The 15,135-nt window shown below is 45.0% G+C and overlaps 1 protein-coding gene and 1 long non-coding RNA gene across 2 annotated transcripts in view; both read left to right on the forward strand.

Annotated features, from left to right (window-relative positions):
• Positions 1–13,558, forward strand: part of LOC142251667 (uncharacterized) — a 28,136-nt gene extending 14,578 nt beyond the window's left edge. Inside the window, exons 2-3 of the long non-coding RNA XR_012725323.1 lie at positions 9,214–9,255; positions 13,218–13,558. This is a non-coding gene — a long non-coding RNA (uncharacterized LOC142251667). The remainder of the gene's footprint in view (positions 1–9,213; positions 9,256–13,217) is intronic.
• KCNT1 (potassium sodium-activated channel subfamily T member 1) overlaps positions 1–15,135 on the forward strand; it is a 324,059-nt gene that overhangs the window by 171,413 nt on the left and 137,511 nt on the right.

Here is a 15,135-nt window from a genome sequence, read left to right on the forward strand (position 1 = left end):
GATCAATTGTATTCGTGGAGTGCCTCTGCAGGAGGAATAAAGAATTACACCGTTCTTTTCAGAGTGAATGGATTGTCCATATAACGTATACACGTACAGGGTCCTCCAGCGTAAGAGATGGTTAGTATTGAGTTTGTGTCATGCGATATTCGGCTCTGCACACACCTGCTGGGATGGCAGCATCTGACACTGTTCACACCACAGAGTCTGACAAGCAACCTGAGGCTTCTGGATTGTTCAGCCAGAGCCGGGCGTCGGCTGATTCAGGTTCACTGGAGTTAAGACCTAAGAGCTCAGGATGCTAATGGCTTCGTGCAGCTGCCTCCTCCCTATTTAAGGCATGGCTTCCTTCCAGTAAGTGCCGATTATAGCTTCAGCATAAGCTCCAGCAATCCCACTCTTGGTGTTTCTCTTGTTTATGGTGATCTGTGTTGCGATTTTGAGTGATATGAATGTTCCCCTGTGTGTACGAGTTTCCATTCTCCCTTCTCCGTGTCTTTTTGTGGGGTTTTGACATTGTGTTTTCCGGCCCACCCCAAGAGAATGGGAGAGGGGGAGTAAAGGCTGCTTTACACGGTACGACCGATTGTGCAATTTCACAATCGATTTTACCCGCCCCCGTCCTTTTTGCGTCACGGGCAAATCGCTGCCCGTGGCGCACAAAGTCGGTAAACCCCGTCACACATACTTACCTCTCGTGCGACCTCGCTGTGGGCGGTGAACGTCCACTTCCTGGAGTGGGAGGGACGTTGGTGTCACAGCGACGTCACACGGCCGCCGGCCAATAGAAGCGGAGGGGCGGAGATGAGCGGGATGTAAACATCCCGCCCACCTCCTTCCTTCCACATAGCCGGCGAGAGCCGCAGGTCGCAGGTAAGCGATGTTCATCATTCCCGGGGTGTCACACGGAGCGGCGTGTGCTACCCCGGGAACGATGAACAATTAAATTAACCGATATTATGAAACCTAGCGACCAGTACACGACTCACGATTTGTGAGGGATACTGCGTCGCTAGGAGGTGTCACACAGACCGCCATCGCCAGCTATGCCGGATGTGCGTCACAAAAATTGTGACCCCGACGATCTATCGCACGATAGATCTTCTGGTGTAAAGCGGACTCGAACAGGAGTTAGGGTCACGCTGGGGGCTCGGACCAGACTACCATCAAACCCATCTCCGAGATAAGGGACACCACAGGATCTCAAGTCTGAGAGCCAGCCTAAGGGCCCATATACTGTCATTACATAGCATTTTGTTCCTGAATTGGGATCGTTGATTTTACCGGGTTTGTTTTTTTCCTGCAGTTTTACATCTTCTCCTGACTTCCGCATCTAGCGAGGCTTTTTATTTATTGCTGGATAAGAAACAGAGACATGAGTATTTCCCCCGCTCCCGGCTCTGAGTCACTCCAGCCTTGATGGCTCCGCATTATTTTATACTTGAAGAAAGTGACGGCGATTTAAAGTGACCTCCGCTTTATCCATAGGATGGTGATGAAAAATGTATGCTGCTGAGTCGTGTGCTATTCACGGTACATTAGCATCAACCGCCACACAGCGGTGAGCAACGGCCGCATCATAAAGAGATCCCCCGAGTACATGGAGCACCAAGAAATAATGGGTCCATACTGTGCCCAATAATACAACCGTTACACAGCTAAATAATAGCATCATCTAGTGCCCAAATAAGCATCAGGGGGTGAAGAAAACACATTATCAGAGCAGGAATTCAGAGCTCAGGACGACACGACTCCGAGCATTAGAATAATCGCACATTTGTGTTACACGGTTCCAGAGATACGTGACTTTCTCAGTGCAATTTTTTTTTTATCTGAACCTAGGGGGCGTGGCTCACAGGTAATACAGTATAAAGACACGCCCCCAAGGATCCTGTGAGCCACGCCCATAAAAATTAGCCATAAACAACTACAAGTTAATTCCTCAGAGCTTTGTAAATATTTTATTATATCTTTTCATGAGACCTTGTGATACAACATACAGTGTCAGTGTGCAGCTTGTATACAATGTACAGTGTCAGTGCGCAGCTTGTATACAATGTACAGTGTCAGTGCGCAGCTTGTATACACTGTACAGTGTCAGTGTGCAGCTTGTATACACTGTACAGTGTCAGTGCGCAGCTTGTATACAATGTACAGTGTCAGTGCGCAGCTTGTATACAATGTACAGTGTCAGTGCGCAGCTTGTCTACAATGTACAGTGTCAGTGCGCAGCTTGTATAACAGTGTAAATTTGGTGCCCTCTAACTAACCCAACACACAGCCATTAATGTCTAAACCGCTGGCAACAAAAGTGAGTACACCCCTACGTGAAAATGAATAAACTGTGCCCAATTAGGCATTTTCCCTCCACGCTGTCATTTGACTCATTAGTGTTACACGGTCTCTGGTGTGAATGTGGAGCAGGGGTGTTACATTGGTGCTACCTCTCACACACTCTCTCATACTGGTCACTGGAAGTTCAGCATGGCTCCTGATGGGAAAGAATTCTCGGAGGATCTGAAAAAAAGAATTGTTGCTCTACATAAAGATGGCTGAGGCTATAAGAAGATGGCCACCACCTTGACACTGAGCTGCAGCACGATGGCCAAGACCATACAGCGGTATAACCAGACAGGAGCCCCTCAGAACATGCCTCACTATGCTTGAGTACAGAAGTTGAGTGTATGAGCTCAGCGTCATATCCAGAGGTTGTCTTTTCAGAATAGACGTATGAGTGCTGCCAGCATTGCTGCATAGGTTACAGGGGCGGGGGGGGCACCTATCAGTGCTCAGACCATACACTACACACTGCAGATCTTACAGGGGTGTGGCGTCCACCTGTTAGTGCTCAGACTATATGCCGCACACTACATCACATTGCTCTGCATGGCTGTCTTCCCAGAAGGAAGCCTCTTCTAAAGATGATGCACAAGAAAGCCACAAACCATTGCTGAAGACAATCAGTATAAGAACATGGATTACTGGAACTGTCCTGTGCTCTGATGAGACCAAGATAAACGTATTTGGTTAAGATGGTGTCAAGTGTGTGTGGTGGCAACCTGGTGAGGAGCACAAAGCAAAGTGTGCCCTGCCTACAGTCAGGCATGGTGGTGGAGGGTAATGGTTTGGGGCTGCATGAGTGCTGCCGGCTGTGGGGGGGGCTACAGGTCATTGCGGAAACCATGAATGCTAACATGTCTTGTGACATACTGAAGACTAGCAGGATCCCCTCCCTTCATATTCCAACATAATGACCACAAAACCCTCCAAGACCACCACTGCCTCGCTAAAAAAAAAACTGAGGGTAAAGGTGCTGGACCGGCCAATCATCTCCAGACCTAAACCCTATGGAGCATCTGTGGGGCCTCCTCAAACGGAAGGTGGAGGAGCACAAGCTCTGTAACATCCACCAGCTCCGGGGTGTCGTCATGAAGGATGGATGAGGATCCAGCAGCTCCTGTGACCTCTAGGCCCAAGAGAGTTAAGGCAGTGATGGAAAATAATGGCGGCCGCACAAAATATGACATTGGGCCCAATTTGGCCATTTTCACTTAGGGGTGTACTCTCTTTTCTTGCCAGCGGTTTAGACATTAATGGCTGTGTGTTGAGTTATTTAGAGGACAAAGTTATACAAGCTGCGCACTGACACTGTACATTGTATCACAAGGTCAGATCTGCAGTGTTGTCCCATGAAAGATATAATATTTACAAAAATGTGAGGGGGTGTACTCACTTCTGTGATATACTGTATATATTTATGGGAGCAGGGGAATGAAATAAGAGCCCCAAACCGTCCATTTCTGACCTGGTCCCCAGTTTTGTTGCATTCAACATGTTAAAATGCATCTTAGTAATAAAGGTTATTGACTTTTTACTTATTTTATGGTAAAGATGGAAACTGTTAACAAGCTGCTGTTGCTGTTGACAGATCTGTCATTTTTCCTAGGGACCCTATATATTGTCCTATCTTTGCAATTTTTTTGTTATGGTCTTCAGTATTCACACAAACCACAATTGAAATAAAACTAAAACCCCAAAGAATCATCGCTCCATATTTGTCCTGCTTGCTGATGGTTTCCAGCTAACTCAATGGGGTTTTTTTTTACAACTGGATTGAAATTAAGAGCTGGCTGCAAATGGGGGGAAAAAAAGAAGTAATGAGAATGTATTACAAGCTGGCGGATAAGCCTGTGACTGTCGGGCAGTAGATATACACGGCTGATAAGTGCTGTTGGAATACCGCTTCAGGACAGGCGGCTTTTTATTAAATTGCTGCTGCTTTAATTAAATATCCTGCTCTATACTTGTAACTAGAGTTGAGCGGATCGGCTATAATCCGAGTCCGACGGATCCGGATCGGGTTGCCGACGAATTCCGGATCCGATCCGGAATCCGCGGCAATATATATAGATAGAGAAAGAAAAAAAAAACAACACTGATCCGGATTGTGCACTCCGGATCCCGGGTACTACTCGGATCGGAACCTCGAACCGTGTGGATCCGGATTTTTAAGATCCGGGTCCGCTCAACCCTACTTGTAACTTTTTGATTTTTAAAGTCTTGCTCGGGTCTCTGTTGCCCAGAAAAAGGTTTTATAGAGATATTACCAAATTTAGAAATAGATGTTTGTATTTTTAAGGGTTAAGAATGCAACAATTACCATAAATATATATATATATTTGCCTTGATGTAAAAGCCGCTGTTCTCCTGAATCCGACGTTGTTTTTCTTGTCTTTCTACGTCACTCCGTTCCTGAGATATGACCTTTTGTTTCCGGGATACAAAATTAGCCTTGTTAGCCAAGTGGGTATGATCCTCAACTCTTTTTGTGGGTGTGTTCTTAAGGACAACACCCATTTGGCTAAAAAGACTAGATTTATATGCAGGGAAGAAGGGGCCATATCTCAGGATTGGAGAGGCGCAGGAAGAAAAGAAAAACATCGCCGGATTCAGGAGAACGGCGGCATTTGCACCACGTAATTTTTTTTTACTTATGGCAAAATCATGTAATAATGTATATGGTGAAATCCTCGTCATGTGGTAAACACGGCTTTTTATTAAATTGCTGCTGCTTTAATTAAATATCCTGCTCTATACTTGTAACTTTGATTTTTAAAGTCTTGCTCGGGTCTCTGTTGTCCAGAAAAAGGTTTATAGAGATATTACCAAATTTAGAAATAGATGTTTGTATTTTTAAGGGTTAAGAATGCAACAATTACCATAAACATATATATATATATATTTATATATATATATATATATACACGGTATATATATATATATATATATTTGCCTTCATGTAAAAGCCGCTGTTCTTCTGAATCCGACGATGTTTTTCTTTTCCTTCTACGCCTCTCCGTTCCTGAGATATGGCCTTTTGTTCCCGGGATACAAAATTAGCCTTGTTAGCCAAGTGGGCATGATCCTCACCTCTTTTCTGTGGGCGTGTTCTTAAGGACAACACCCATTTGGCTAAAAAGACTAGATTTATATGCAGGGAAGAAGGGGCCATATCTCAGGAACGGAGAGGCGCAGGAACAAAAGAAAAACATCGCCGGATTCAGGAGAACGGCGGCATTTACACCATGTAAAAAATGTTTAGATATGGCAAAATCATCTAGTGAACATTTAAGGAGGAAATACAATTAAGGTTTATTCTTTTCTGACAATTCATACCAGGATTGCGTCCACGTTTGGCTTAAAGGGACAGTGTACCACTTTTCACAGTGCTAAGGCTAAATTCCCACACAAAACTAGATGCATTCTGTTGTACGAAAAATCTGTAGTGTGAACATACCCTTAATGTATATGGTGAAATCCTCGTCATGTGTTAAACACGGTTTGTGCCGTGCACTTTAAATATATTAAAACTTAATAAAGTTTTATTCTTTACCCCGACAGATGCCGTGTATAGCGGTGACGCACGGTACCCGCAGTGAGCTCTAATAACCAAACCTTTTATTTTCTTCCATTATGATATAGAATTATTATATTTCTTGTATAATGACAGGATTTTTTCGGGCGGCACTTTCGGCAGACCTGCAGCCTCTGACGCGCAAGAGCTGTCATCTGCATACAATGGGCGCACAATTACAGCTCCGCGCGGGGGCCGACTGCCAACAAGGTGCTCTGTGCCACACCGCGCCATACAATCCCGCCGCCGCCGCCACTCATCAGTCACATATCTGACAGCAAAGTATTAGGACAATAGCGCTGCGGATGACACACTGTGCAAAGTGATGCCCTTTAGTGACACGCGATTGGGTTTATTATAGGCCATACTTGTTAGAAGAACACAACAACTTTTTCCCAATCCGGGGGCCACATTGTCATATTGCGCCACAATAAAAGGGGAATATGTAGCAAAATACAGGAGATTGACCCTTACACTGTATACTGGGAGCACGATAGGCAAAAGGGACCAATATTACGGTCTTAAAGGGGTTGTCCACATACATACATAACAACTGTCCAGATCTGCAGAGAGTGCCCCTTTTTGGGAAAATCCGCTCCTGGAAAAAAAAACGGAGTTTGAAGAAGTTGAACCCACTATTAAACCTTTTTTAGGAATTGGGGATCTAAACTGCCAACATTAATCAATACTTTAAAATATGGTCCACGTACTCCCCTACCAGACCCCAGATGCTTTCCACTCTGGTTAGGTGAATTAGGTGATCACTTCGATCCTTAACGATCTGCTGTAATCTGTGCGGAACGTGAGCTTTTTCCCTGCAGCACCGCCCCAAGGGGAAATTAAGCATTACTCCGAACTCCTTGAAATTAGTGTCCTGGCTGTGCAGTGTATGGATAGCTCGAGTGTCCAAAAGAAGGGGTTCTTTGTAGCCACTGGTTAATCAAGGAGGGGAACAGCCAAATAGTAACTTTGTATATCTTTAACTTATTTTCAACTTAGACTTTAATGTCCGTTACCCAATTTTACAAAAATTTGCCCACTTTGGTGATAGTTTTTTTTAAAGAGGACTTGTCACTTTTCATAAAAATGTAATTATTTTTATCTGATTTAAACGCCACTGTTCTCCTGATTCCGGCGATGTTTTTCTTTTTTTCCTACGCCTCTCCGTTCCCAAGATATGGCCCCTTCTTCCCGGTATATAAGTCTTGTCTTTAAGCCAACTGGGTGTTGTCTTCAAGAAAACCCCGCCCACAGAATAGCTTAGGGTCATGCCCACTTGGCTAAAAAGAATAGATATATATTCAGGGAAAAGCGGCCATATCTCAGGAACGGAGAGGCGCAGGAAGAAAAGAAAAACATCGCCGGATTCAGGAGAACAGATACGTTTACCTCAGGTTAAAATAATTACAAATTTATGGAAACTGCTAGATCCATTTTTAAAAAAATAAGACTTTCCATAAAGATGTAATTATTTTCACCTGATGTAAATGCCGCTATTCTCCTGAATCCGGCGATGTTTTTCTTTTGTTCTTATGCCTCTCCGTTCCTGAGATATGGCCACTTTTTCACTGAATATAAATCTAGTCTTTTTAGACAAGTGGGTGCAATCCACAACTATTCTGTGGGTGGGGTCTTCTTGAGGACAACACCCAGTTGGCTAAAAGACAAGATTTATATTCTGGGAAGAAGGGGTCATATCTCAGGATCGGAGAGGCGCAGGAAGAAAAAAAAAATATTGCCGCAATCAGGAGAACAGCGGCATTTACATCAGGTAAAAATTATTACATATTTATGGAAAGTGACAAGTCATCTTTTAAAAAAAACTTGGGACAACACCCATTTGGCTAAAAAAAGACTAGACTTATATGCAGGGAAGAAGGGGCCATATCTTGGGAACGGAGAGGCGCACAAGAAAAGAAAACCAGCGACGGATTCAGGAGAATAGTGGCATTTACATCAGGTAAAAATAATTACATATTTATGTAAAGTGATAGATCCACAAAAAAACCTATCACTTTACATAAATATGTAATTATTTTTACCTGTTGTAAATGCCGCTGTTCTCCTGAATCCAGCGATGTTTTTCTTATGCTCTTACGCCTCTCCCTTCTTGAGATATGGCCGTTTCTTCCCTGAATATAAACTTAGTCTTTCTTGACAAGTGGGTGTGATCCACAGCTATTCTGTGGGTGTGGTCTTCTTGAGGACAACACCCAGTTGGCTAAAAGACAAGATTTATATTCTGGGAAGAAGGGGTCATATCTCAGGAACGGAGAGGCGCAGGGAGAAAAGAAAAACATCGCCGGATTCAGGAGAACAGCACCATTTACACCAGGTTTAAATAATTACATATTTATGTAAAGGGATAGATCCACATAAAAAACTATCACTTTACATAAATATGTAATTATTTTTATGTGGTGTAAATGCCACTGTTCTCCTGATTCTGGCGATGTTTTTCTTATGCTCTTACGCCTCTCCCTTCCTGAGATATGGCCGCTTCTTTCATGAATATAAATCTAGTCTTTTTAGACAAGTGGGTGTGATCAACAGCTATTCTGTGGGCGGGGTCTTCTTGAAGACAACACCCAGTTGGCTTAAAGACGAGATTTATATATTGGGAAGAAGGGGCCATATTTCGGGAAAGGAGAGGCGCAGGAAGAAAAGAAAAACATCGCCAGAATCAGGAGAACAGCGGCGTTTATATCAAGTAAAAATAATTACATATTTATGCAAAGTGACAAGTCCTCTTTAAAAAACTTGGGGACGACAACACCCATTTGGCTAAAAAAGATCAGTGAAGAAGGGGCCATATCTTCGGAACGGAGAGGCGTAGGAAGAAAAGAAAAACAGCGCCGGATTCAGGAGAACAGCGGCAATTACATAGGATATACAAATATATAATTTAATAATAATAATATTTTGGGAAGTGGCAGGAATGTAACTCATTGGTATATTTCATTTATATTTTGACATTTTAAGACACCATGTTTGCCAACCTTCATGTCGCTGCGGAGTAATGATGCTTGATGATAATGGCTGCTTTGCATGCCCAGGGTACAAGTGAACCTCAGCCTGCATGCTGGACCAATGGACTGTTTTATGGCAGCCTGTGTCCTGTTAATTGCACAGGCGGCCATAAAAGAGCAAGGAAACTGCGGATGAATGTAAAATCTGATTAATATGTCTGCCATTCTGTGCACACTCGTCATCGCTTCTCAGGAGTCTGGAAAAGCTGGGTGCTGATGCCGTCTTTGTGTGATGCTGTTGCTGTTTTCTCTCCTTGCTTTGCGCTGTAGGAGTTATACAGAAGAATTCAGTCTTGACCGGTCCTATTCACAGTGAGTTGACTGCATGGCATGAATATATATCACTGATGTGTGAAGTTAGAAAAACATGACTGCTTTCTCACAGAAACAGCGCCATTATTGTACTGAGGTTGTGACCGGTACTGCAGCTTTTTTTTTTGTAAAGTCCTGCAATACCGAGCACGGAATATAGACCAATATGGAAGAAAGCGGCTTTGTTTATCAAATCTCATGCAAATTGGGCACCTTCACTTCCCCGGAAATGTAGAGGCCACAGGCCAATTTTCACTAATAATCTTATGAATGTGGAATTCTGGAATTGATACAACAAAAAAAGGGGGGGGGGTGTTAAAATTCGGGTTCTCAGGTGGGTTAAGGCTAAATCTGGGTCAGGACTTAAAGGGGTTGACAATTTTATTTTTTTTTAAATGTTTGTACTTAGGGCTAAAAATCACCATTTTGGCTTTTTCGGGGGTTATTAAACTTTGATGTGGTCTGTGGTCGTAAATCAGCTGAGAAGAGCTCAGATAAAGGTGAGAATCAAAACTGTTCTATTGGATCATCAGATCGAGCTCACTGAAGGATTCTCAGTTACCTCATTCTGCTGTCAACTATAGATATGGGTGAAAAAGCAAAATTTTTCATAAAACCCAATTGCGAAAATTATGTATGTGCACTTAACCCCTTCGCGACCGACAAATTATATTCATGTCATCGGCAGTGTCCCTGCCTTTGATGCGGGCTCACATGCTGAGCCCGCATCTGTCCCTGCACTTGATGGCTGATTTAATTTGGGATCCACCCGAGGTTATTAACCATTTACATGCTGCTATCAATCACTGACAACAAGTGCATCAGTGATCCTGTAAATCATCGCGCCCGTCACATGATTGCAGGGTACCGATGGTTTTTAATGACAGCCAGGGGTCTACTGAAGACGCTCGTGCCTGTCCTCCTGATCCTCCTGTGAATGCCTTTGATGTGGGCACATTATAGTTAAGGGCCCAGATCATTGGCGTCCTAGGGGCCTTAGGAACACAGTGTCCAATAGCCCATCCTCTGGCGGCCTGTGCCCATGTCCTGACGCTCTACACGGTGGCTGCGTACACCGTGGGTTGATCCACAAAGAGCTGATTATAAGCAGCGGGATACACGGCTGTGCACTGACTCAGGGTGTGTGGGAGGCTCCGGCCGAGGCGCCATCCCCCCCCCCCCCGTATAATTACACAAGAGCCTCAGAGATTGGGTCCATTACCGTTCTGATGAATATATGGTATACACTGGCAAGCAAAAGGGTAACAATGTTTTGACCTTCTGACTTTCAGGCTCCATATCTCTCCATCCTCTACAGCTCCGAGCGTGAGACGACTTTCATTTTATGGACAATCATTTGGCTATCTCATACATAAATGTGACATAACTATTAGCGTATGATTATGTCACGGTTCCGCTGTGCGGAGCATTTTGCATCTGGAATGCTTCAGTCATGGCTCCGCTGTGCGGAGCATTTTGCATTTGAAAATGCTCTGCTATGTGTCTTGTACACTTGCTGACAGGTTCTCTTTCAGCACTAGGGTCCACGCTGGTTTTGGGAGGTGCCTTCACAGATGCGCCTCGTTCCTGTTGATTGCTTTGTTTCTTTACTGGGCTTGTTCTGTCTGAAATTTGCTAGTCGTACTTCCTGTTTGCTCAGTGTGCTCTTGGCTCCTGTCTGGTGTAAGTGTTCTGATCTTGGCTTCTGATTTCGGACCTTTTCCTGGCCATGTCTGTCTGCTCCCTGAACCTTATACGTTACTTCCCGGCATCTGACCTCGGACATCTTCCTGACCACGTTTCTATCTGCTCCCTGAACCTTATACGTTACCTCCTGGCTTCTGACCTCCGACCTCTTTCTGACCATGTCTCTGTCTGCTCTCTGAACCTTATATGTTACCTCCCTGATTTTGACCTCATACTTCTTTCTGACCACGTCTCTCTCTGCTTCCTGAACCTTAGACGTTACCTCCCGGCTTCTGACCTCGGACCTCTTCCTGACCACGTCTGTCTGCTCCCTGAAGCTTATATGTTACCTCCCAGCATCTGACCTCAGACATCTTCCTGACCACGTCTGTATCTGCTCCCAGAACCTTATACATTACCTCCTGGCTTCTGACCTCGGACCGCTTCCTGATCACATCTGTCTGCTCCCTGAACCTTATACATTACCTCCCGGCATCTGACCTCGGACATCTTCCTGACCACGTTTCTATCTGCTCCTTGAACCCTATATGTTACCTCCCTGATTCTGACCTCTGACCACATCTGTCTGCTCCCTGAACCTTATACGTTACCTCCCTAATTCTGACCTCGGACCTCTTTCTGACCACGTCGCTCTCTGCTCCCTGAACCTTATACATTACCTCCTTGCCTCTGACCTTGGACCTCTGCCTGACCACGTCTCTGTTTGCTCTGTGAACCGTATACGTTACCTCCTGGTTTCTGACCTCGGACCTCTTCCTGACCACGTCTTTGTCTGCTCCCTGAATCTTATATGTTACCTCCTGGCTCATGATCCCGGCTTGTCTGACTACCCTTCTATTCATACTGCTTATATACTAGAATTTACAATCTGTTCTCACATTCCATAGTAGGTCAGTGTGTTATTAGGTTGATTCCCAAGTGAAAGGTCTCTGGTTGGAATTGAGGAGCAGCCATGAAGAAGATTTCCCAAGAAAAGAGAAACAGCCTCATCCATCAATAGCAGTCTCTAGGCCAAGAAAATTGCCAAACAGCATCCTGTGAGGCCATGACGCATAAAAGAATATGAAAAGAAGACCGTCCATCCATTCAAAAGCCAAGAGGTGACGTCCAGGCAAAATATCACCACAAGGTCTATCAGTTCTGGGGTGATAAACCCGGCAGTGGAGGAGGCTCCATAATAATGAGATTACAGACGTCCATGCGAGCCACGCACGTTACACAAGGCTGGAATGGTGGCCCCAAAAAAGGTGAAGAAGCCTCAACTACAATATCATAAGATGTATGAAAAGTGGACAGTAGAAGATTAGAAATGTGTGATTTGGAGCGATGAGACGAAAGTCAATAGACGGGTGTGATGGGGCAAATGGGTCTGGAAGACATAAGGGAAAAAGGGGGGAACGGATCGAGAAACTGAAGGAACCGTCAAGTTTGGTGGATAAACTGGAAGGCTGTGGAAAAGAAAGCGCAATAGGGTTTTACCTTTATAGGCACAGGGCAAAGGAATGGGGAGCAATAATACTCACCAACTATAGTTGTGCAAGCCACAACTACTATATTAGCACGTAGAACTGGATCAAGGCAGCGGCAACCCAAAGGCTGATAACAGAGAGAAATTGTAGAAACGGGTATCTGCACCACGCCAAAGATCACAAATCAGGATACCAGATTAATGTACTTTATTGCATCATAGGTCTACGCGTTTCAGGAGCTCTGCCCCCTTCCTCAGGACCATAGAAAAGACAACATCAAATCTCAAATTTTTTGATGTTGTCTTTTCTATGGTCCTGAGGAAGGGGGCAGAGCTCCTGAAACGCGTAGACCTATGATGCAATAAAGCTACATTAATCTGGTATCCTGATTTGTGATCTTTGGCGCGGTGCAGATACCCGTTTCTACAATTTCTCTCTGTCAATTTTGGTGGAGGAAGCCTGATGATATGGGGGTGTTTACAGTCTGAAGGCCACTTTACACACAGAGATAAATGTGCAGCAGATCTGTGGTTGCAGTGAAATTGTGGACAATCAGTGGCAGGTTTGTGGCTGTGTACAAATGGAACAATATGTCCATGATTTCACTGCAACCACAGATCTGCCAAAGATTTATCTCTGCGTGTAAAGTGGCCTGAAGGCGTTGGATATTTCACCTGGATTGATGGTGGTCTCAATGCTGAGCTATATGTGAGGATCCTACAAGATGAGTTACTTCCTACACTCAAGTACTATGGGTATAAAAAGGATGACATTGTGTTCCAGCAGGACAACGACCCGGAGCATACGTGAGATTGGAGAAAAAATGGGTCAATGACAATGAAGTAGAGGAGCTGGCTAGTCCCCACAGCCCCCAGACCTCAACCCAATCCAACACTTGTGGGTAAAGAAGAAAAAGCTGTATACATCCCCAAGAGACCTGACCAGTATACACCAACACTGGGAACATGGAGAAGAGACCTGACCAGTATACACCTACCCTGGGAACATGGAGAAGAGACCTGACCAGTATACACCAACACTGGGAACATGGAGAAGAGACCTGACCAGTATACACCAACACTGGGAACATGGAGAAGAGACCTGACCAGCATACGCCAACACTGGGAACGTGGAGAAGAGACCTGACCAGTATACACCAACACTGGGAACATGGAGAAGAGACCTGACCAGTATACACCAACACTGGGAATGTGGAGAAGAGACCTGACCAGTATACACCAACACTGGGAACATGGAGAAGAGAGCCGACCAGTATACAACTACACTGGGAACATGGAGAAGAGACCTGACCAGTATACACCAACACTGGGAACATGGAGAAGAGACCTGACCAGTATACACCAACACTGGGAACGTGGAGAAGAGACCTGACCAGTATACACCAACACTGGGAACGTGGAGAAGAGACCTGACCAGTATACACCAACACTGGGAACATGGAGAAGAGACCTGACCAGTATACACCAACACTGGGAACGTGGAGAAGAGACCTGACCAGTATACACCAACACTGGGAACATGGAGAAGAGACCTGACCAGTATACACCAACACTGGGAATGTGGAGAAGAGACCTGACCAGTATACACCAACACTGGGAACATGGAGAAGAGACCTGACCAGTATACACCAACACTGGGAATGTGGAGAAATGAACTGACCAGTATACACCAACACTGAGAACATGGAGAAGAGACCTGACCAGTATACACCAACACTGGGAATGTGGAGTAGAGACCTGACCAGTATACACCAACACTGGGAACATGGAGAAGAGACCTGACCAGTATACACCAACACTGGGAATGTGGAGTAGAGACCTGACCAGTATACACCAACACTGGGAACGTGGAGAAGAGATCTGACCAGTATACACCAACACTGGGAACGTGGAGAAGAGACCTGACCAGTATACACCAACACTGGGAATGTGGAGAAGAGACCTGACCAGTATACACCAACACTGGGAACGTGGAGAAGAGACCTGACCAGTATACACCAACACTGGGAATGTGGAGAAGAGACCTGACCAGTATACACCAACACTGGGAACATGGAGAAGAGACCTGACCAGTATACACCTACCCTGGGAACATGGAGAAGAGACCTGACCAGTATACACCTACCCTGGGAACATGGAGAAGAGACCTGACCAGTATACACCAACACTGGGAACATGGAGAAGAGACCTGACCAGTATACACCAACACTGGGAACATGGAGAAGAGACCTGACCAGCATACGCCAACACTGGGAACGTGGAGAAGAGACCTGACCAGTATACACCAACACTGGGAATGTGGAGAAGAGACCTGACCAGTATACACCAACACTGGGAACATGGAGAAGAGACCTGACCAGTATACACCAACACTGGGAATGTGGAGAAGAGACCTGACCAGTATACACCAACACTGGGAACATGGAGAAGAGAGCCGACCAGTATACAACTACACTGGGAACATGGAGAAGAGACCTGACCAGTATACACCAACACTGGGAACATGGAGAAGAGACCTGACCAGTATACACCAACACTGGGAACGTGGAGAAGAGACCTGACCAGTATACACCAACACTGGGAATGTGGAGAAGAGACCTGACCAGTATACACCAACACTGGGAACATGGAGAAGAGACCTGACCAGTATACACCAACACTGGGAATGTGGAGAAGAGACCTGA

Source organism: Anomaloglossus baeobatrachus, chromosome 9, assembly GCF_048569485.1.
Source record: "Anomaloglossus baeobatrachus isolate aAnoBae1 chromosome 9, aAnoBae1.hap1, whole genome shotgun sequence".
Taxonomy (NCBI): Eukaryota; Metazoa; Chordata; class Amphibia; order Anura; family Aromobatidae; genus Anomaloglossus; species Anomaloglossus baeobatrachus.